A 23671-nucleotide genomic window follows, 5' to 3' on the forward strand; every position below is an offset into this window, starting at 1 on the left:
ATTTAAAATAATATATATATATATATATATATATATATATATATATATATATATATATATATATATATATATATATATATATATATATATATATATATATATATATATATATATATATATATATATATATATATATATTAGGACGATAATTTTAAGAAGCAAATGACCAAAACACTCAAATGAATAAGTTACACTTTGAGTGGGATAATTTTTCATTGATTTGAGTCTTGTTATTGATAAAGGTACATTACACGAAACGTAAAGTACCAGTTTTCTAAGCGTACAAAATGCGTTCGAAAAACCGGAACCGGTACTTAAGTCGAGGGTCAACGTACAATACATCGGTGTAAAAATTACAAGTCAACTATGCACGAGAATAAAATATAATATTTAAATAATTATAAGAATTAAATATAATATATAATAAAAAAATATATGTGTACGTAAATATAAGAATGATTGATCATATGAGCTGGATGCTTTTACCATGCGATCGCATGGTTATAGCTTTCCAAACCCTTGCGATCGCATGGGTGTCGGTGGCAGGACACATTATATAATGAGGTCGAATTCTGTTTCCATTTAATATATCTATCTCTTCTGATATCTCTCTTTCTATATATGTATATTTATTATTATTATTATTATTATTATTATTATTATTATTATTATTATTATTATTATTATTATTATTATTATTATTATTATTATTATTAGTAGTAGTAGTAGTAGTAGTAGTAGTAGTTGTAGTAGTATTAGTAATATTATTAGTATTATTATACATAAAATACTGCGACGGGGTGCTGTTCGAGTAATTTAAAAATTGGATTTTCGAGCGGGATAGAGCTAAAGAAATTATGGGTTATAGCTATGGAGGATATGGGTATGGTACAGGGGTAGTGCTCGTGAGTCAAACCTAGTGTTTATTATCTCCGTTGCGTCTACGTACTTTCCTACAATATTGAATCACAATATTGATACGTGAGCATTCATATCTTATCTTTTATATATTAATAATGTATCCATGTCTAGTGCTCGAGTATATATGTTTATGCATGCTTGTATGCTTTAATTTTGTCGTTAGATAGTTTATGATGAATCACGAATTTGATACATATGCTACTGATATAAAGTATATGATATGCATGTTTTTGGAAAGCTGGCGAAAAATTAGTAACTTTTCATTTAGAATTCGCGTGATTTTGATGAACGGATTAAAAGATATGGTCAACTGAATTATGGTTAACATTAAATGAAATTGTGTTTGAAACTGTAAATTAATATTTAAACAACTTGTCTATGAGATTGATAAATTGGATTTTCAAATATTAATAATCGAGTAAATGAATTTCTATATAAGGCACGTCTCGTCTTGTTGATCAATTGTCAAAGTTGACTGTCTTATCATGTTTTAAAGCTTTATAAATACAATAATCTGATTTTAAAAGTATTGGAAAACTATGTGAAATAATAAAATATTTTCGATTGCCATGATAATTAAAATATAATATAGCTCCTGAAATAAATAATATTTTGAGTTTGATAAACTATAAATTCGTTCAATTATCAAGACTTATACTATGTTAATAAACATGTATAGATTTAAAGATCATATTGGGTCAGGTTGAATTTTAAGATGACTTTTGTTAACTTTTGCATGTCGGTCTCGAGCATTAGGATTGTGATACACTATAACCAGACCTAATTTATTAGACATGTATTGACCAACATAAGTTCTCTAGGTTGAGATCTACGGTTATTTTACATTCCGAGTTTCGGTCACATTTCGGTGAATGACCTTATGTGCTGCAAAGGTGAGTTTCATATGCTCCCTTTTTAATTGCTTTTGCAATCTATATTTTTAGGCTGAGAATACATGCACTTTATTTTAAACAATGGACACAAGTACATACTTAATTCTACACTGAGTTTGAACCGAAAATCCCTTAGCTTTGGTAACTAGTAACTGCCGGTTATAAGAACTGGTGGGCGCGAGTAGTTATATATGGATCCATAGGGCTTGACATCCCCGTCTGTTCCAGGTATAGAAACCCTAGCCTGAACTATAAAATAGACGTATGCTATTTGAGTTTAGTACATGTTGGATTGCGTGTATTGTACATGTTGGTTGCATGTATGTTAAAACAGAGGTACTTATTATAGCGTTAAAGTTTAGTTACCAGGGTGCTCAATCTCGTAGAATCTTTTGATAAACGTTTATGATGAAACAGCTGAAATCTTGTGATCCACCTTTATATACAGATTATGCGCAACATTAAAACTATGAACTCACCAACCTTTGTGTTGACACTTTTAAGCGTGTTTATTCTCAGGTTTCTAAGAAGTCTTCCGCTGTTTGCTTATACGTTATACAAGCTATGTGCATGGAGTCATACATGCTTTATTCAAGAAAACTTTGCATTAACAAAATCATCACCATGTATCTTATTTGACTGTATTATCAACGGATGTAGTATCGTAAACTATTATATACGGTGATTGTCTACACGTAGGAATCATCAGACGTCGAAAACCATGGATTTATATATTCATTTATGGTGTGAATTTTTCAAAAGAATGCAATGTTTACAAAATGTATCATATAGAGGTCAAAACCTCACTATGAAATCAATGAATGATGTATTCGTCCAAGTGGATTTGGACGGGTCATCACAACAGATGAAAAAACACATTGATCATGGGCACTTTGTTTAAAGCTACGCACCACATTTCGAAAAGCACAATCTTTCCGATGGCATAAGGGTGCAGTTGCCCTAATCCTACGTGGTAATGATCTAGAACGCCTAAGAAGAAATCTGATGGCGGTACGCTAAAGTTGCCATGTTTAAAGGCATGTTCATATATGGCCACCTTTTTATCCGGTGGTTCGTGGGCACGTTGATGGGCAAGGGGAGGAATCGGGTTGTATTGTTTTAACGGCGGATATTGTTTCACTAACGAATCTATATGCTTTTGTTCAATGACCAATTTACGCTATCTACGTATGTCTCAGTGGCTTTGGTCATTTTAAAAGAGTGATCAAATTGTACTAACCTTTTTACGACTGTCCGGAATATACGTAGGTTGATCGAAAATATGTGTAGGATGATCGGAATCGTTTATGCAGCGTGTTGGAGACGGTTTGGCTAAAAAATGGAAATGAGAAGTTTTTGCGTGTATTTATAGGCAATACACGTGTCTCAATCTAACGGTCATTATCTACAACCAATAAATCATCATTGGTTGCCATTTCTAACACAGGGCGAGTGGCTCACGCGTGCTGTGTCACTGTTGCTTTATGTCTTGTCAGCCGAACAGGCTTCTGTGGCAGTGTCAGGCATTAAATGGCCTCGAGCCGCGTGTGAGGTATTTAATGCTCTGCGTTTTCTTTTGCTTTTCCTTTTTGCCTAATAGTTTGCTATCATGCGTCTTGCATCACATAACACCAAACTGGGGGGACATAATGATACCGCGACCCGCAAGCGCATGCTAAGCGTATGTTGGCTATTCGTCCTAGTAGGCGCATGCGCATGGACCCTATGCGGTATGCGGTAGCGTATCACGTTCTCAGTATGGCGGTTACTTGTTTCCCAAGATCGATAAAATATTTTCCATAATTAAACTCGGGATCCGGGGGAGTTTGTTATGGAAAGGATTATCACGATCTTGGATGATTCTAGAGTTAGGGTTTGCCTATATATACTAAACCTAATTGTCATTCTATCATATATCACGTTACATAACCATCACATACTACACATCTTACGTAGCATTAATCATCTCTCATCTTCTAGGGTTAACAGGTTAGTTCTCTTACAACGGTTGCCTACAACCTTACTTAGGGCCTTCCGATCGATGGCCGTCATCGAAGGTGGACTTCATCACTTAGCCACCCCGCCGACATCATGTCGGCCAGGGTTATTCATGGTAGCCGGACCGGAGAGCTAAGTTCTAAGATCCTTAAACCTCTTTAAATGTATTGAGCATGCATATTGACCTCTTGGAAAATATAGGCATGATCATAAGCAAACATAACCGATTACTACACGATAAAAATGGAATCACACCAAACGAGCAAAACAAGACGAACGCGACAACTCAACCTCTAGGTCCCGCCCTTTTCAACTTACATTAACCGTCTCTTTCAAGGAGTTCTTCCCGGATCGATTCTCGATCTTGTAAGATAACACATTGGCGGATCCGTCACTCGGTGCGCTTTCCATGGACAAACGTGTCATCATTTTATCGAAGGCCGCAAAAGCCTTCGCGGACATATATTCTCGCCCGATTGTCGATGAACCACCATCTCTACCATCTGGAGTACCCAAAAACAAGTTTTGAATCGCGTCTCCATAACAAGTTGTTGTAGGATTGGTTTAACTTAAAAACTAGTAACATTGTATTCCCATTCTCACTATTACAAAATAGTTCTTAGTTGATACTAATAATGTGCTATTTTATGATTGTTGTTAATTTTTCAAAAGATGGAAAACAATACTACTAAACTTCTCTCATAATTATTTTAGGATCATCAACTTCTTATGTTGAATTTGCAGGAGGATACTTTTCTTGTGAGTCCTCCATGGAGTAGCTTCAACATTAAACCACGTTTCCCTTCTTCGAAATCTTTATTTCCAGCCCCAAAAAAAAAGAATTACACAAATATATTGGTTACTAGAAATCAGTTACCAGTTTATAAACAATTTTGCATTTTCGCCTTCTCTTGCTTCTATAAAGATTATAAACATTCAATACAAAGTTTTGGATCAAAACGTTATAAAAATAAGTTCAATCTTCTCACATTACTGTAAAAGAAGTTCAGAATGCAAAAGAAATGAGGTACAACTCAACCATCTTTAAAGGAAAAAAAAAATTATATCTAGATGTTTTCTACCATTGCTGAACATTTCGTCAAACCCACACTTGATCTCTCAAGAATGCCGTTTTGGCTCTTAAATATCCGTAGCAAGAAAAATATCGGATAATGTCACCTGCGAAAGAACATCAAATTGCCAGATTTTGGAGAAAATTGCACGGATAGCCCCTATGGTTTGTACCACCCAGCTTGGATAGACATGGTTGTGGATTTGAGGGTGGATAGTCATTATGTTTGAATTCTTGTGCAAGGATAGCCCAAGTGACAGTTTTTGTTTGCTTCCTCCGTTAACCCATTCCCACGTGATCTCCACGTAAGGGTAATTTGGTCTTTATACGGTTCCCTCTTGTTATCCCCACCCACCCACATACTTTTCCTTTATTTATTATTATTGCACATGCATTTCCCCTTTTCCCTCTTTCATTCTATCACTCATTTGATACTAAAAAAACCCTAAAAAACTTTAATCGACTTGCAAGATGAACAACGATGGGATACATATACGAGATAATCATGTAAAATACGATGACAGTGATCTTCGAATGCTATATGGTAAGTATTCTAGCAATGTAAGCATTAATTTTGCATTTTTTATTCAATTATTAATTCCTATTTATCTCAATTGCAGGTTTGTATGACACTTACTTCACAATCGAGTTGCATCACGGAGGAGTTTTTACAGATGCTCCTGGTAGAATCTACAAAAATGGACGGGTAACCTATATTGATGATATAGACATTGACATGTATTCAGTTCATGATTTGAATGATGTGATAGAGACGTTAGGTTACGATGGTTGGAAGTTCATCATTTATCACTTTCAGAAACCTGGTTTTTCTTTAGATAATGGATTAGAACCTCTAGGTTGTGATGATGATGTTCTTATTATGTCTAGATATGTGTCTGAAAACAGGTCCATAGTTGTATACGCTGAACATGATCAACCACATGTAAACACCTTTATAAGCCCACCCAAAAACCCATTCATTTTAGAGGAAATTCAGGATGAAGGGGATGAGGTACCTAAGAAAGAGAAAACAAAGGCAGTAGGTACCAAGTTAGAGAGAAGAAAAGCAAGACTAAAAAATCTTAAATGTCCATGGGTGGTTCAAATCTCTATTAATCCAAAAACACAGACATTTGAGTTCAAAACCTTTAATGATAAACACAAATGTTTGAAGACCAGATCTAATAAGAATTGCACCTATAAGTTTCTTTCCTCAAAGATCATTCACCAGTTAACCTCAAACCCTAATCTACCCACTAAGGCTGTTAAAGCACAATCTGAGGTTAATTTCAATTTGAGTGTTTCTAGATACAAGGCATATAGAGCTTTAAGAGAGGCACAGACAAAACTTCAAGGGGATTACATGGATCAGTATCTACACTTAAGGGATTATATTAAGGAATTACAGAGAAGTAATCCAAACACAACAGTTAGGGTTCTAACAGGTAATGAAGATCCTAATGCAGAAGTTGTTTAGTTCAAGAGAATATATATTTGTCTAGGGGGTTTGAAACAAGGTTTTAAGGAATTAGGCAGAGATTTAATTGGTGTAGATGGTGCATTTATGAAGGCACCTGCTCATGGTCAACTCTTGACAACTGTGGGGATTGATTCAAACAATGGAATCTATCCATTTGCATATGCTATGGTGGAGCAAGAAAATTACTATGCATGGTGCTGGTTTCTTAATTACTTGAGAGATGATTTGGAGCTGGACAGAACCTCAAATTTCACCTTTATGAGTGATAGACAGAAGGTGATAATGCTAAAAGCGAACATATATTTCATAGCATTATTCCTCAAGAAAGACAAGCTTTTAGTTGCAATTGTTCTATTTACAAGTGATATTCGTTTAAATAATAAAAGGTAAAGACAAAAGACAGATTCGACGAATTGAAGACGCAAAGGTCCAAAAAGCTCAAAAGTACAAAATACAATCAAAGAGGTTCCAATTATTGATAAGAAACGTCTCGAAATCACAAGAGTACAAGATTCAAAACGCAAAGTACAAGATATTAAATTGTACGCAAGGACGTTCGAAAATCCGGAACCGGGACCAGAGTCAACTCTCAACGCTCGACGCAACGGACTAAAAATTACAAGTCAACTATGAATATGAATATAATATAATATATAATTAATTCTTAAAATTAATATATATATTATATTATATTTATAAAACGTCGGCACAAGGAAACAAGCAACATGTGAGCTCTCCCAGCTGGCCATGCGATCGCATGGCCAGGAAGAAGAAAGTCCATGCGATCGCATGGCATGAAAAGTCAGGCCACATCCCCTATAAATTCGCAGTTTGGTGAACGCAAAAAAAATACATCTTTTCTTCTCTTCATCATACGTAAAGTATATATATATATTTTTTAATTTTAATTTTAATTTTAATTTCTAATAATAAGGGTGTGTTAGCGAATGTTGTAAGGGTGTAAGTCGAAATTCTGTCCGTGTAACGCTACGCTATTTTTAATCATTGTAAGTTATGTTCAACCTTTTTAATTTAATGTCTCGTAGCTAAGTTATTATTATGCTTATTTAATCCGAAGTAATCATGATGTTGGGCTAAAAATATTAAAATTGGGTAATTGGGCTTTGTACCATAATTTGGGGTTTGGACAAAAGAACGACACTTGTGGAAATTAGACTATGGGCTATTAATTGGCTTTATATTTGTTTAACTAAATGATAGTTTGTTAATTTTAATATAAAGATTTACAATTGGACGTCCCTATAAATAACCATATACACTCGATCGGACACGATGGGCGGGATATTTATATGTACGAATAATCGTTCATTTAATCGGACACGGGAATGGATTAATAGCCACTAGAATTATTAAAACAGGAGTGAAATTATGTACAAGGACACTTGGTATAATTGTTAACAAAGTATTAAAACCTTGGGTTACACTCAGTCGACATCCTGGTGTAATTATTAAACAAAGTATTAAAATCTTGTTACAGTTTAAGTCCCCAATTAGTTGGAATATTTAACTTCGGGTATAAGGATAATTTGACGAGGACACTCGCACTTTATATTTATGACTGATGGACTGTTATGGACAAAAACCAGACGGACATATTAAATAATCCAGGACAAAGGACAATTAACCCATGGGCATAAAACTAAAATCAACACGTCAAACATCATGATTACGGAAGTTTAAATAAGCATAATTCTTTTATTTTATATTTAATTTCCTTTATTTTATATTTAATTGCACTTCTAATTATCGCATTTTTATTGTTATTGTATTTAATTACACTTTTAATTATCGTACTTATTAATTATCGCAAGTTTATTTTATCGCACTTTTATTATTCGCAATTTCATTATCGTTATTTACTTTACGCTTTAAATTAAGTCTTGTATTTATTTATTATTTTACATTTGGTTTTAACTGCGACTAAAGTTTTAAAATCGACAAACCGGTCATTAAACGGTAAAAATTGTAGTGACCCGAACTTTTCCATGTTTATATATATTAATTGAGATTGATATTTACATGATTAAATGTTTCCAACATGTTAAGCAATCAAACTTGTTAAGACTTGATTAATTGAAATATGTTTCATATAGACAATTGACCACCCAAGTTGACCGGCGATTCACGAACGTTAAAACTTGTAAAAACGACATGATGATATATATATGGATATACATAAGGTTAACATGAGATTATGATAAGTAAGTATCTCCATAAGTATATTAACAATGAGTTATATACATATAAACAAGACTACTATCTTAAGGATTTCAAAACGAGACATATATGTAACGATTATCGTTGTAACGACATTTAAATGTATATATACCATATTAAGATATATTAATATATCATATTATCATGATAATATAATAATTTAACATCTCATTAGATATAATAAACAATGGGTTAACAACATTAATTGAGATCGTTAACTTAAAGGTTTCAAAACAACACTTACATGTAACGACTAACGATGACTTAACGACTCAGTTAAAATGTATATACATGTAGTGTATTTAGATGTATTAAAATACTTTTGGAAGACTTCAAGACATATATCAAAACACTCATACTTAACGAAAATGGTTACAGCTACTTTCCCATTCTTTTCTTTCATCAAGAATTCTAGTCGTATTCTTACCCGTATTATACACAGCTTCAAAACGTACTTACTATGGGTATATACCAATAGGGACTAGCATGGGATTCCACTCTTGATTATGTCATGTATGACTAATCAATTTTAACTTCTACCATGAGCTAGTCAACTAACTAGAACTCCTTTTAACCCCACTCACCACTCACCAATTACCACTCATCATTCACTCCATTTCACTTCCAATTCTCTTTCTAATTCTCTCTCAACACACACACACTATTATGAACGTATTTTTCCAGTAGTTAATCATCATCTTCATCAAAAATCACTTCAAGAATCAAGCTATAATCATCATAGGAAGAACACTTCAAAAATCCCTTCAAGTTTACTAATTTACTTCCAAGCTTTCTAATCCATTCCAAGTAATCATCTAAGATCAAGAAACCTTTGTTATATACAGTAGGTTATCTTTCTTATTCAAGGTAATATTCATATTCAAACTTTGATTCAATTTCTATAACTATAACTATCTTAATTCGAGTAAAAATCTTACTTGAACTTGTTTTTGTGTCATGATCCTACTTCAAGAACTTTCAAGCCATCCAAGATCCTTTGAAGCTAGATCATTTCTTGTCACTTCCAGTAGGTTTACCTACTAAACTTGAGGTAGTAATGATGTTCATAACATCATTCGATTCATATATATAAAACTATCTTATTCGAAGGTTTAAACTCGTAATCACTAGAACATAGTTTAGTTAATTCTAAACTTGTTCGCAAACAAAAGTTAATCCTTCTAACTTGACTTTTAAAATTAACTAAACACATGTTCTATATCTATATGATATGCTAACTTAATGATTTAAAACCTGGAAACACTAAAAACACCGTAAAACCGGATTTACGCCGTCGTAGTAACACCGCGGGCTGTTTTGGATTAGTTAATTAAAAACTATGATAAACTTTGATTTAAAAGTTGTTATTCTGAGAAAATTATTTTTATTATGAACATGAAACTATATCCAAAAATTATGGTTAAACTCAAAGTGGAAGTATGTTTTCTAAAATGGTCATCTAGACGTCGTTCTTTCGACTGAAATGACTACCTTTACAAAAACGACTTGTAACTTATTTTTCCGACTATAAACCTATACTTTTTCTGTTTAGATTCATAAAAGAGAGTTCAATATTAAACCATAGCAATTTGATTCACTCAAAACGGATTTAAAATGAAGAAGTTATGGGTAAAACAAGATTGGATAATTTTTCTCATTTTAGCTACGTGAAAATTGGTAACAAATCTATTCCAACCATAACTTAATCAACTTGTATTGTATATTATGTAATCTTGAGATACCATAGACACGTATACAATGTTTCGACCTATCATGTCGACACATCTATATATATTTCGGAACAACCATAGACACTCTATATGTGAATGTTGGAGTTAGCTATACAGGGTTGAGGTTGATTCCAAAATATATATAGTTTGAGTTGTGATCAATACTGAGATACGTATACACTGGGTCGTGGATTGATTCAAGATAATATTTATCGATTTATTTCTGTACATCTAACTGTGGACAACTAGTTGTAGATTACTAACGAGGACAACTGACTTAATAAACTTAAAACATCAAAATATATTAAAAGTGTTGTAAATATATTTTGAACATACTTTAATATATATGTATATATTGTTATAGGTTCGTGAATCAACAGTGGCCAAGTCTTACTTCTCGACAAAGTAAAAAATCTGTGAAAGTGAGTTATAGTCCCACTTTTAAAATCTAATATTTTTGGGATGAGAATACATGCAGGTTTTATAAATGATTTACAAAATAGACACAAGTACGTGAAACTACATTCTATGGTTGAATAATCGAAATCGAATATGCCCCTTTTTATTAAGTCTGGTAATCTAAGAATTAGGGAACAGACACCCTAATTGATGCGAATCCTAAAGATAGATCTATTGGGCCTAACAAACCCCATCCAAAGTACCGGATGCTTTAGTACTTCGAAATTTATATCATATCCGAAGGGTGTCCCGGAATGATGGGAATATTCTTATATATGCATCTTGTTAATGTCGGTTACCAGGTGATCACTATATGAATGATTTTTATCTCTATGTATGGGATGTGTATTGAAATATGAAATCTTGTGGTCTATTGTTACGATTTGATATATATAGGTTAAACCTATAACTCACCAACATTTTTGTTGACGTTTAAAGCATGTTTATTCTCATGTGAATATTAAGAGCTTCCGCTGTTGCATACTAAAATAAGGACAAGATTTGGAGTCCATGTTTGTATGATATTGTGTAAAAACTGCATTCAAGAAACTGATTTCGATGTAACATATTTGTATTGTAAACCATTATGTAATGGTCGTGTGTAAACAGGATATTTTAGATTATCATTATTTGATAATCTACGTAAAGCTTTTTAAATCTTTATTTATGAAATAAAGGTTATGGTTTGTTTTAAAAATGAATGCAGTCTTTGAAAAATGTCTCATATAGAGGTCAAAACCTCGCAACGAAATCAATTAATATGGAACGTTTTTAATCAATAAGAACGGGACATTTCAGTTGGTATCAGAGCGTTGGTCTTAGAGAACCAGAATTTTGCATTAGTGTGTCTTATCGAGTTTGTTAGGATGCATTAGTGAGTCTGGACTTCGACCGTGTTTACTTGAAAAATGATTGCTTAACAAATTTTGTTGGAAACTATATATTTTTAACATGTGAATATTATGTGATATATTAATCTCTTAACGCGTTTGATATTATGTGATACATGTCTACCTCTAGAACAAGTCCCATTGACTCACCTAATAATAATGAAGAGTCAAATGTAAATTGGAATGATTCATGGACTGATTCACAAGTTCCCGAAGAGGAACCGGAAGAAGAGTCGGAACCAGAAGAAGAGTCGGAACCAGAAGATGAGTCGGAACCAGAAGAAGAATCGGAACCGGATGAAGAAATAGAACCGGTGGGGGAAATAATAAAACGGTTAAGTAAAATAAAATCCTCAACCAACCGACCAAGGTTAATTATGGTCAATGGTGTTTCCGCTAAGGAAGCAAAATATTGGGAGGATTACCAATTCTCCGATGAATCGGATTCTGACGAGAATTCCGATGATGTTATAGAAATTACCCCAACTGAATTTAAAAAGGCAAAAGAAAATAATAAGGAAAAGGGCATAAAAATAGAGAAATCTAATTCCAACCCCGATGAACTTTATATGTATCGTCAACCCCCGAAGTTCTTAAGTTGTAACAATGACCCGGGAACCTCTAAACCACCAGGTTTTTCTAAACCAATGTGGAAAACGACGGCTCGTATTAGGGGAACATCATATATCCCTAGAAACTTGGCAAAACGAACCAAAATCGAAGAAGAAGAAACAAGCGAGTCGGAATAAGATAGTTGTATTCGTGTGGTGTAATATATGTAATATAGTGTGCTTATGCTTTATGATATATGTAAAAATTGCTTGTATTACTAAGTATTTTTTTTTTTATGAATCTAACTCTTGTCTATTTTACAGTATAAAAACACAAAATGGATAGACAACCCAATATTTTAAGAGACCTACCCGGAGACATGATTGATGAAATCTTGTCTAGAGTCGGTCAGAATTCTTCGGCACAACTATTTAAGGCGAGATCAGTTTGTAAGACATTCGAAGAACGTTCCAAGAATGCCTTGGTTTATAAAAGGCTTTCGTTCGAAAGATGGGGGATATCACATTAGGAAATCCATAAGTTACGATGTGTTTACTTTGACGCATATATTGCGGGGAACCCAAATGCTATTTTACGCAATGGGTTAAGAAATTATTTTGACTCAATATATCCGAATATTGGACTTCGTGATTTATAAAAAGCGGCTAACATGCAACATAAAGAAGCATGTTATGCTTACGGATTAGTAATGTTCGCTTCTCACCAAAGTGAGAACAAGAACATCGGCCTACAACTATTAAACAAAACGTCCCCACAAGTGACGGAGTCTGTAATTGGGGTAAGAAATGAGGTTTTTAGATTGTTACGGGACTGTTGGACATTACGTAACCCTCGTCCCTTTGACGACGTTACAACATGCTGTCTTATCAACGGCCATAACGGTTATGTTCCACAAGACCAAGGATGGGAAGTAGTCCTAGTAAAACCAGAATGCATGACTTGTTTCTGGACGTATGAATTACGTGTCTTTATTGCCTTTGCTGAACGACTTGTGTACTATCTAGAATTATCTTCACAACTATCTTGTATCAAAGTTATTGTGTGCTATATTTCATGCTTTATGTAAAATAAGCGGTATTGTAAGTTTGTAAAATATTGTATAAAAGTTTGAACGCGAAATATTATTATAATCAGTTTTTCATATAGAATTGTAGTAGTTGAATTGTATATTAGCTACTAAGTATGAACTTAACGGGTAGGTACTACCCAAATTTAAACTTATAAAACGCTAATATGAAGAAAAAGCTTTTATAAATGAGTTCATATTATGCTACGAAATACTATTAACTACTCTTAATATTCTGTATGATTAACTTGTTCCATTTGACTATTTTGAAGGAAATGGCACCGACTACTCGACACACCGTGAATATGAATGAAGAGGAATTCCGTACTTTTCTAGCTTTAAACATAGCCGCAGTACAGGCTGCGCTACATACCAACAATAACCTTGGATCTAGCAGTATAGGAAATCGTGTAGGATGCACCTACAAAGAATTTACTGCCTGCAAACCTTTGGAATTTGATGGAACCGAAGGACCGATCGGATTGAAACGGTGGACCGAGAAGGTCGAATCGGTGTTTGCCATAAGTAAGTGTACTGAAGAGGACAAAGTAAAGTACGCTACGCATACCTTCACAGGTTCTGCGTTAACATGGTGGAATACCTATCTAGAGCAAGTGGGACAAGACGATGCGTACGCACTACCGTGGTCAGCATTCAAGCACTTGATGAACGAGAAGTACCGTCCCAAAACCGAGGTCAATAAGCTCAAGACAGAACTTAGAGGGTTACGAACCCAAGGATTTGATATTACCACGTACGAAAGACGATTCACAGAATTGTGCCTATTGTGTCCGGGAGCATTCGAAGATGAGGAAGAGAAGATCGACGCGTTTGTGAAAGGATTACCGGAAAGAATCCAAGAAGATATAAGTTCACACGAGCCCGCCTCCATACAACAGGCATGTAGAATGGCTCACAAACTAGTGAACCAGATTGGAGAAAGAATTAAAGAACAGACTGCTGAAGAGGCCAATGTGAAGCAAGTCAAAAGAAAGTGGGAGGAAAACGGTGATAAGAATCACCAATACAACAACAACAGCAATTACAACAATAATCGCAACAATTATCCCAACAATCGCAACTACAACAAACGGCCCAACAACAACAACAACAACAACAACAACAACAACAACAACATCAACTACAACAATCATCCCAACAACAATAATAACCGCAACAACAACAACAACAATTAGAAGCAGCTATGCCAAAGGTGTGAAAAGTATCACTCGGGGTTCTGCACCAAATTTTGCAACAAGTGAAAAAGAAATGGTCATAGCGCGGCGAAGTGTGAGGTCTACGGACCAGGGGTTAATAGAATGAAAGGAACAAATGGTGTCGGAACGAGTAATGGTGGAGCAAGTAGTGTCGGAGCAAGTTATGCCAATGTAGTTTGTTATAAATGTGGAAAACCAGGCCACATTATTAGAAATTGCCCGAACCAGGAGAACACAAATGGACAAGGCCGCGGAAGAGTTTTCAATATTAATGCGGCAGAGGCACAGGAAGACCCGGAGCTTGTTACGGGTACGTTTCTTATTGACAATAAATCTGCTTACGTTTTATTTGATTCGGGTGCGGATAGAAGCTATATGAGTAGAGATTTTTGTGCTAAATTAAGTTGTCCATTGACGCCTTTGGATAGTAAATTTTTACTCGAATTAGCAAATGGTAAATTAATTTCAGCAGATAATATATGTCGGAATCGAGAAATTAAACTGGTTAGCGAAACATTTAAGATTGACTTGATACCAGTAGAGTTAGGGAGTTTTGATGTGATAATCGGTATGGACTGGTTGAAAGAAGTGAAAGCAGAGATCGTTTGTTACAAAAATGCAATTCGCATTATACGAGAAAAAGGAAAACCCTTAATGGTGTACGGAGAAAAGGGCAACACGAAGCTACATCTTATTAGTAATTTGAAGGCACAAAAACTAATAAGAAAAGGTTGCTATGCTGTTCTAGCTCACGTCGAGAAAGTACAAACTGAAGAAAAGAGCATCAATGATGTTCCCGTCGCAAAAGAATTTCCCGATGTATTTCCGAAAGAATTACCGGGATTACCCCCACATCGATCCGTTGAATTTCAAATAGATCTTGTACCAGGAGCTGCACCAATAGCTCGTGCTCCTTACAGACTCGCACCCAGCGAGATGAAAGAACTGCAAAGCCAATTACAAGAAATTTTAGAGCGTGGTTTCATTCGACCAAGCACATCACCGTGGGGAGCTCCTGTTTTGTTTGTCAAGAAGAAAGATGGTACATTCAGGTTGTGTATCGACTACCGAGAGTTGAACAAACTTACCATCAAGAACCGCTACCCACTACCGAGAATCGACGACTTATTTGATCAACTACAAGGCTCGTCTGTTTATTCAAAGATTGACTTACGTTCCGGGTATCATCAAATGCGGGTGAAAGAAGATGATATTCCAAAGACTGCTTTCAGAACACGTTACGGTCATTACGAGTTTATGGTCATGCCGTTTGGTTTAACTAATGCACCAGCTGTGTTCATGGACCTTATGAACCGAGTGCGTGGACCATACCTTGACAAGTTTGTCATTGTTTTCATTGATGACATACTTATTTACTCAAAGAATGACCAAGAACACGGTGAACATTTGAGAAAGGTGTTAGAAGTATTGAGGAAGTAAGAATTGTACGCTAAGTTTTCAAAGTGTGCATTTTGGTTGGAAGAAGTTCAATTCCTCGATCACATAGTGAACAAAAAAGGTATTAAGGTGGATCCGGCAAAGATAGAAACTGTTGAAAAGTGAGAAACCCCGAAAACTCCGAAACACATACGCCAGTTTTTAGGACTAGCTGGTTACTACAGAAGGTTCATCCAAGACTTTTCCAGAATAGCAAAACCCTTGACTGCATTAACGCATAAAGGGAAGAAATTTGAATGGAAGGATGAACAAGAGAAAGCGTTTCAGTTATTGAAGAAAAAGCTAACTACGGTACCTATATTGTCATTGCCTGAAGGGAATGATGATTTTGTGATTTATTGTGATGCATCAAAGCAAGGTCTCGGTTGTGTATTAATGCAACGAACGAAGGTGATTGATTATGCGTCTAGACAATTGAAGATTCACGAGCAAAATTATACGACGCATGATTTGGAATTAAGCGCGGTTGTTTTTGCATTAAAGACTTGGAGGCACTACTTATATGGGGTCAAAAGTATTATATATACCGACCGCAAAAGTCTTCAACACATATTTAATCAGAAACAACTGAATATGAGGCAGCGTAGGTGGATTGAATTGTTGAATGATTACGACTTTGAGATTCGTTACCACCCGGGGAAGGCAAATGTGGTAGCCGATGCCTTGAGCAGGAAGGACAGAGAACCCATTCGAGTAAAATCTATGAATATAATGATTCATAATAACCTTACTACTCAAATAAAGGAGGCGCAACAAGGAGTTTTAAAAGAAGGAAAGTTAAAGGATGAAATACCCAAAGGATCGGAGCAGCATCTTAATATTCGGGAAGACGGAACCCGGTATAGGGCTGAAAGGATTTGGGTACCAAAATTTGGAGATATGAGAGAAATGGTACTTAGAGAAGCTCATAAAACCAGATACTCAATACATCCTGGAACGGGGAAGATGTACAAGGATCTCAAGAAACATTTTTGGTGGCCGGGTATGACAGTCGATGTTGCTAAATACGTAGGAGAATGTTTGACGTGTTCTAAGGTCAAAGCTGAGCATCAGAAACCATCAGGTCTACTTCAACAACCCGAAATCCCAGAATGGAAATGGGAAAACATTACCATGGATTTCATCACTAAATTGCCAATGACTGCAAGTGGTTTTGATACTATTTGGGTAATAGTTGATCGTCTCACCAAATCAGCACACTTCCTGCCAATAAGAGAAGATGACAAGATGGAGAAGTTAGCACGACTGTATTTGAAGGAAGTCATCTCCAGACATGGAATACCAATCTCTATTATCTCTGATAGGGATGGCAGATTTATTTCAAGATTCTGGCAGACATTACAGCAAGCATTAGGAACTCGTCTAGACATGAGTACTGCCTATCATCCACAAACTGATGGGCAGAGCAAAAGGATGATACAAATGCTTAAAGACATGCTACGAGCATGTGTTATTGATTTCGGAAACAGTTGGGATTGACATCTACCGTTAGCAGAATTTTCCTACAACAACAGCTACCATTCAAGCATTGAGATGGCGCCGTTTGAAGCACTTTATGGTAGAAAGTGCAGGTCTCCGATTTATTGGAGTGAAGTGGGGGATAGACAGATTACGGGTCCGGAGATTATACAAGAAACTACCGAGAAGATCATCCAAATTCAACAACGGTTGAAAACCGCCCAAAGTCGACAAAAGAGCTACGCTGACATTAAAAGAAAAGATATAGAATTTGAAATTGGAGAGATGGTCATGCTTAAAGTTGCACCTTGGAAAGGCGTTGTACGATTTGGTAAACGAGGGAAATTAAATCCAAGGTATATTGGACCATTCAAGATTATTGATCGTGTCGGACCAGTAGCTTACCGACTTGAGTTACCTCAACAACTCGCGGCTGTACATAACACTTTCCACGTCTCGAATTTGAAGAAATGTTTTGCTAAAGAAGATCTCACTATTCCGTTAGATGAAATCCAAATCAATGAAAAACTCCAATTCATCGAAGAACCCGTCGAAATAATGGATCGTGAGGTTAAAAGACTTAAGCAAAACAAGATACCAATTGTTAAAGTTCGATGGAATGCTCGTAGAGGACCCGAGTTCACCTGGGAGCGTGAAGATCAGATGAAGAAGAAATACCCGCATCTATTTCCAGAAGATTCGTCAACACCTTCAACAGCTTAAAATTTCGGGACGAAATTTATTTAACGGGTAGGTACTGTAGTGACCCGAAATTTTCCATGTTTATATATATTAATTGAGATTGATATTTATATGATTAAATGTTTCCAACATGTTAAGCAATCAAACTTGTTAAGACTTGATTAATTGAAATATGTTTCATATAGACAATTGACCACCCAAGTTGACCGGCGATTCACGAACGTTAAAACTTGTAAAAACGACATGATGATATATATATGGATATACATATGGTTAACATGAGATTATGATAAGTAAGTATCTCCATAAGTATATTAACAATGAGTTATATACATATAAACAAGACTACTAACTTAAGGATTTCGAAACGAGACATATATGTAACGATTATCGTTGTAACGACATTTAAATGTATATATACCATATTAAGATATATTAATATATCATAATATCATGATAATATAATAATTTAACATCTCATTAGATATAATAAACAATGGGTTAACAACATTAATTGAGATCGTTAACTTAAAGGTTTCAAAACAACACTTACATGTAACGACTAACGATGACTTACCGACTCAGTTAAAATGTATATACATGTAGTGTATTTAGATGTATTAAAATACTTTTGGAAGACTTCAAGACATATATCAAAACACTCATACTTAACGAAAATGGTTACAGTTACTTTCCCATTCTTTTCTTTCATCAAGAATTCTAGTCGTATTCTTACCTGTATTATACACAGCTTCAAAACGTACTTACTATGGGTATATACCAATAGGAACGAGCATGGGATTCCACTCTTGATTATGTCATGTATGACTAATTAATTTTAACTTCTACCATGAGCTAGTCAACTAACTAGAACTCCTTTTAACCCCACTCACCACTCACCAATTACCACTCATCATTCACTCCATTTCACTTCCAATTCTCTTTCTAATTCTCTCTCAACACACACACACTATTGTGAACGTATTTTTCCAGTAGTTAATCATCATCTTCATCAAAAATCACTTCAAGAATCAAGCTATAATCATCATAGGAAGAACACTTCAAGAACACTTCAAAAATCCCTTCAAGTTTACTAATTTACTTCCAAGCTTTCTAATCCATTCCAAGTAATCATCTAATATCAAGAAACCTTTGTTATATACAGTAGGTTATCTTTCTTATTCAAGGTAATATTCATATTCAAACTTTGATTCAATTTCTATAACTATAAACTATCTTAATTCGAGTAAAAATCTTACTTGAACTTGTTTTTGTGTCATGATCCTACTTCAAGAACTTTCAAGCCATCCAAGATCCTTTGAAGCTAGATCATTTCTTGTCACTTCCAGTAGGTTTACCTACTAAACTTGAGGTAGTAATGATATTCATAACATCATTCGATTCATATATATAAAACTATCTTATTCGAAGGTTTAAACTCGTAATCACTAGAACATAGTTTAGTTAATTCTAAACTTGTTCGCAAACAAAAGTTAATCCTTCTAACTTGACTTTTAAAATTAACTAAACACATGTTCTATATCTATATGATATGCTAACTTAATGATTTAAAACCTGGAAACACGAAAAACACCGTAAAATCGGATTTACGCCGTCGTAGTAACACCGCGGGCTGTTTTGGGTTAGTTAATTAAAAACTATGATAAACTTTGATTTAAAAGTTGTTATTCTGAGAAAATTATTTTTATTATGAACATGAAACTATATCCAAAAATTATGGTTAAACTCAAAGTGGAAGTATGTTTTCTAAAATGGTCATCTAGACGTCGTTCTTTCGACTGAAATGACTACCTTTACAAAAACGACTTGTAACTTATTTTTCCGACTATAAACCTATACTTTTTCTGTTTAGATTCATAAAATAGAGTTCAATATGAAACCATAGCAATTTGATTCACTCAAAACGGATTTAAAATGAAGAAGTTATGGGTAAAACAAGATTGGATAATTTTTCTCATTTTAGCTACGTGAAAATTGGTAACAAATCTATTCCAACCATAACTTAATCAACTTGTATTGTATATTATGTAATCTTGAGATACCATAGACACGTATACAATGTTTTGACCTATCATGTCGACACATCTATATATATTTCGGAATAACCATAGACACTCTATATGTGAATGTTGGAGTTAGCTATACAGGGTTGAGGTTGATTCCAAAATATATATAGTTTGAGTTGTGATCAATACTGAGATACGTATACACTGGGTCGTGGATTGATTCAAGATAATATTTATCGATTTATTTCTGTACATCTAACTGTGGACAACTAGTTGTAGGTTACTAACGAGGACAGCTGACTTAATAAACTTAAAACATCAAAATATATTAAAAGTGTTGTAAATATATTTTCAACATACTTTAATATATATGTATATATTGTTATAGGTTCGTGAATCAACAGTGGCCAAGTCTTACTTCTCGACGAAGTAAAAAATCTGTGAAAGTGAGTTATAGTCCCACTTTTAAAATCTAATATTTTTGGGATGAGAATAAATGCAGGTTTTATAAATGATTTACAAAATAGACACAAGTACGTGAAACTACATTCTATGGTTGAATAATCGAAATCGAATATGCCCCTTTTTATTAAGTCTGGTAATCTAAGAATTAGGGAACAGACACCCTAATTGACGCGAATCCTAAAGATAGATCTATTGGGCCTAACAAACCCCATCCAAAGTACCGGATGCTTTAGTACTTCGAAATTTATATCATATCCGAAGGGTGTCCCGGAATGATGGGGATATTCTTATATATGCATCTTGTTAATGTCGGTTACCAGGTGATCACCATATGAATGATTTTTATCTCTATGTATGGGATGTGTATTGAAATATGAAATCTTGTGGTCTATTATTACGATTTGATATATATAGGTTAAACCTATAACTCACCAACATTTTTGTTGACGTTTAAAGCATGTTTATTCTCAGGTGAATATTAAGAGCTTCCGCTGTTGCATACTAAAATAAGGACAAGATTTGGAGTCCATGTTTGTATGATATTGTGTAAAAACTGCATTCAAGAAACTGATTTCGATGTAACATATTTGTATTGTAAACCATTATGTAATGGTCGTGTGTAAACAGGATATTTTAGATTATCATTATTTGATAATCTACGTAAAGCTTTTTAAACCTTTATTTATGAAATAAAGGTTATGGTTTGTTTTAAAAATGAATGCAGTCTTTGAAAAACGTCTCATATAGAGGTCAAAACCTCGCAACGAAATCAATTAATATGGAACGTTTTTAATCTATAAGAACGGTACATTTCAAAAATCCCCCTTTATAATAATAATATTACTTATATATATATATTTGTATTTTTATAAAAGTAAACTAATATAGCGTTAAGCTTTGTTTAAAGATTTTCCCTGTGGAACGAACCGGACTTACTAAAAACTACACTACTGTACGATTAGGTACACTGCCTATAAGTGTTGTTGCAAGGTTTAAGTATATCCATTCTATAAATAAATAAATATCTTGTGTAAAATTGTATCGTATTTAATAGTATTTCCTTGTAAAATTTAATAGTATTTTATACCCCTTAGCTTTAACATCAAGTTATTTTTGGCGCCGCTGCCGGGGATACGCTTAAAAGCCGGAAGCGCAACGCTAATATAAAAAAAAAAGATTTTTATTTTTAGTTTACTTTTATAAAAAAATACACTTTTGTAAAAATACGTTTTAATATATTCAAAAATATAAAAAAAAAAAAATTTAATTCGGCCTGCACTGTAGCAGCCCATTATGTGGCCCGAAACCCTAGCCCATGCGATCGCATGGCTGGGCAACTTAGGACTCATGCGATCGCATGAGCCCGTCTGACACGCCACAGTTGACTGAACCAGCATTTATTACGGGTATTATTATTTATTATTAATCTAAAACCCTATTTAGGGTTATATTTTTATAATTTAATTTAGTTTTTATATTTAATTTGTATTTTTATGTTTAATTAGTTTATTTAAAGTTTAAAATTAATAGTTTTATTAAATAAATAATATAAAAATAATATTTTTATAAAAATTGTACTTTTTACAACTTTTTGTATATTTTTATATTTTGTCCCTTTTTAATCGTTTTAGCGTAATATTTGTATTTTTAGCTCATATTTAGTTTTAAACTTAGTTTTTGCCATAGTTATTTTTACTTATAGATTTTTAGGCTTTACCATAGAATCTCTTAAGTGCTTTTTCTTTAGATTAAGATTTAGATGCTTTAGAATTTTGCGACGCCTTTTTAAGTTTTAGTACCTTTTTAAGATATTGCCATTTGGAATATAGTTTTTCCTATAAGCCTTAATATTTTTAGACGCCTTTTACCTATGTATCAATTATCATTCCAATTAATAATCTCAATTTGCGATTATAATTTTAAGTTAGTTGTAGTGATAAGGTTGGGTTAGTCAAGTGTTTTTAAGTTTTATAAGTTTCTTTTATTTTTCCGTCGCCTTTTATTTTTCTTTCTTATTTTTCTTTTTCGATTTTTTTCCGACGAACTCTTTTTCTTTCTTATTTCTCGCCATTCTAGTTTTTAGGACATAGATTTTTATTCTACTTCTTATCTAAATTTCTTAAAATTACGAAAATTTATTTTAAGTGGTTAAATTGATAGACATCAAAATTTTCTGGTTCGTAGTAATAGTTGGATTTGTACGTGGACCGGGTTATTGGAGCCAAACAGTCCTCAATTATATTGAGACCAAACGAATCATGCCCCTCTGCTGCATCTTTTGGCTATTCGAAACGTGGGCAAAATCAGAAAAGTCTATTAATTGGATAACTTATATAATTTTTCTTTCCTTTTTAAAAACTAATAGGATATTCAGTGAATGCACCGAGCAAGACGTTCACCACCTTTTGTACGTTCACCACCTGTAACTAGATCAATACATTTAGCAAATATTACCGCCGTTGATTTTTCTTTAGAATCGTCATCCATTCGACCAAGTACTCCAATTCAAATTTCCGATAATCCATTTTTTGAACCCGACCTCACAATTGAGAATCCGGAGAATATTCAGGGACGATTCATAGATCCTGAACCATTAAATTTTCCTCCGGAACCACCAATCATTCAAACAGAGATTGTTGAGGAACGAACCGTTAAATCAGAATCCTCTAGTGATTCCGATTCAACAAATTCAATTATGGAGAATCTGGAACCTTTAAGTATGGAAGACCGAATGAGAGCTAAACGCACTGGCCAAGGTTACGCAATTACTCATCCAGACATTAATGCGCCAGATTATGAAATCAAAGGACAAATTCTACACATGGTGACTAATCAATACCAATTTAGTGGTGCGCCGAAGGAAGATCCAAATGAACATCTTCGTACCTTTAATAGGATCTGCACACTATTTAAAATTCGAGAAGTGGAGGATGAACAGATATATCTCATGTTATTTCCCTGGACTTTAAAGGGAGAAGCCAAAGATTGGTTGGAATCGTTACCTGAAGGGGCGATCGATACATG

This window comes from Rutidosis leptorrhynchoides, chromosome 2 (genome assembly GCF_046630445.1).
Source record: "Rutidosis leptorrhynchoides isolate AG116_Rl617_1_P2 chromosome 2, CSIRO_AGI_Rlap_v1, whole genome shotgun sequence".
Taxonomy (NCBI): Eukaryota; Viridiplantae; Streptophyta; class Magnoliopsida; order Asterales; family Asteraceae; genus Rutidosis; species Rutidosis leptorrhynchoides.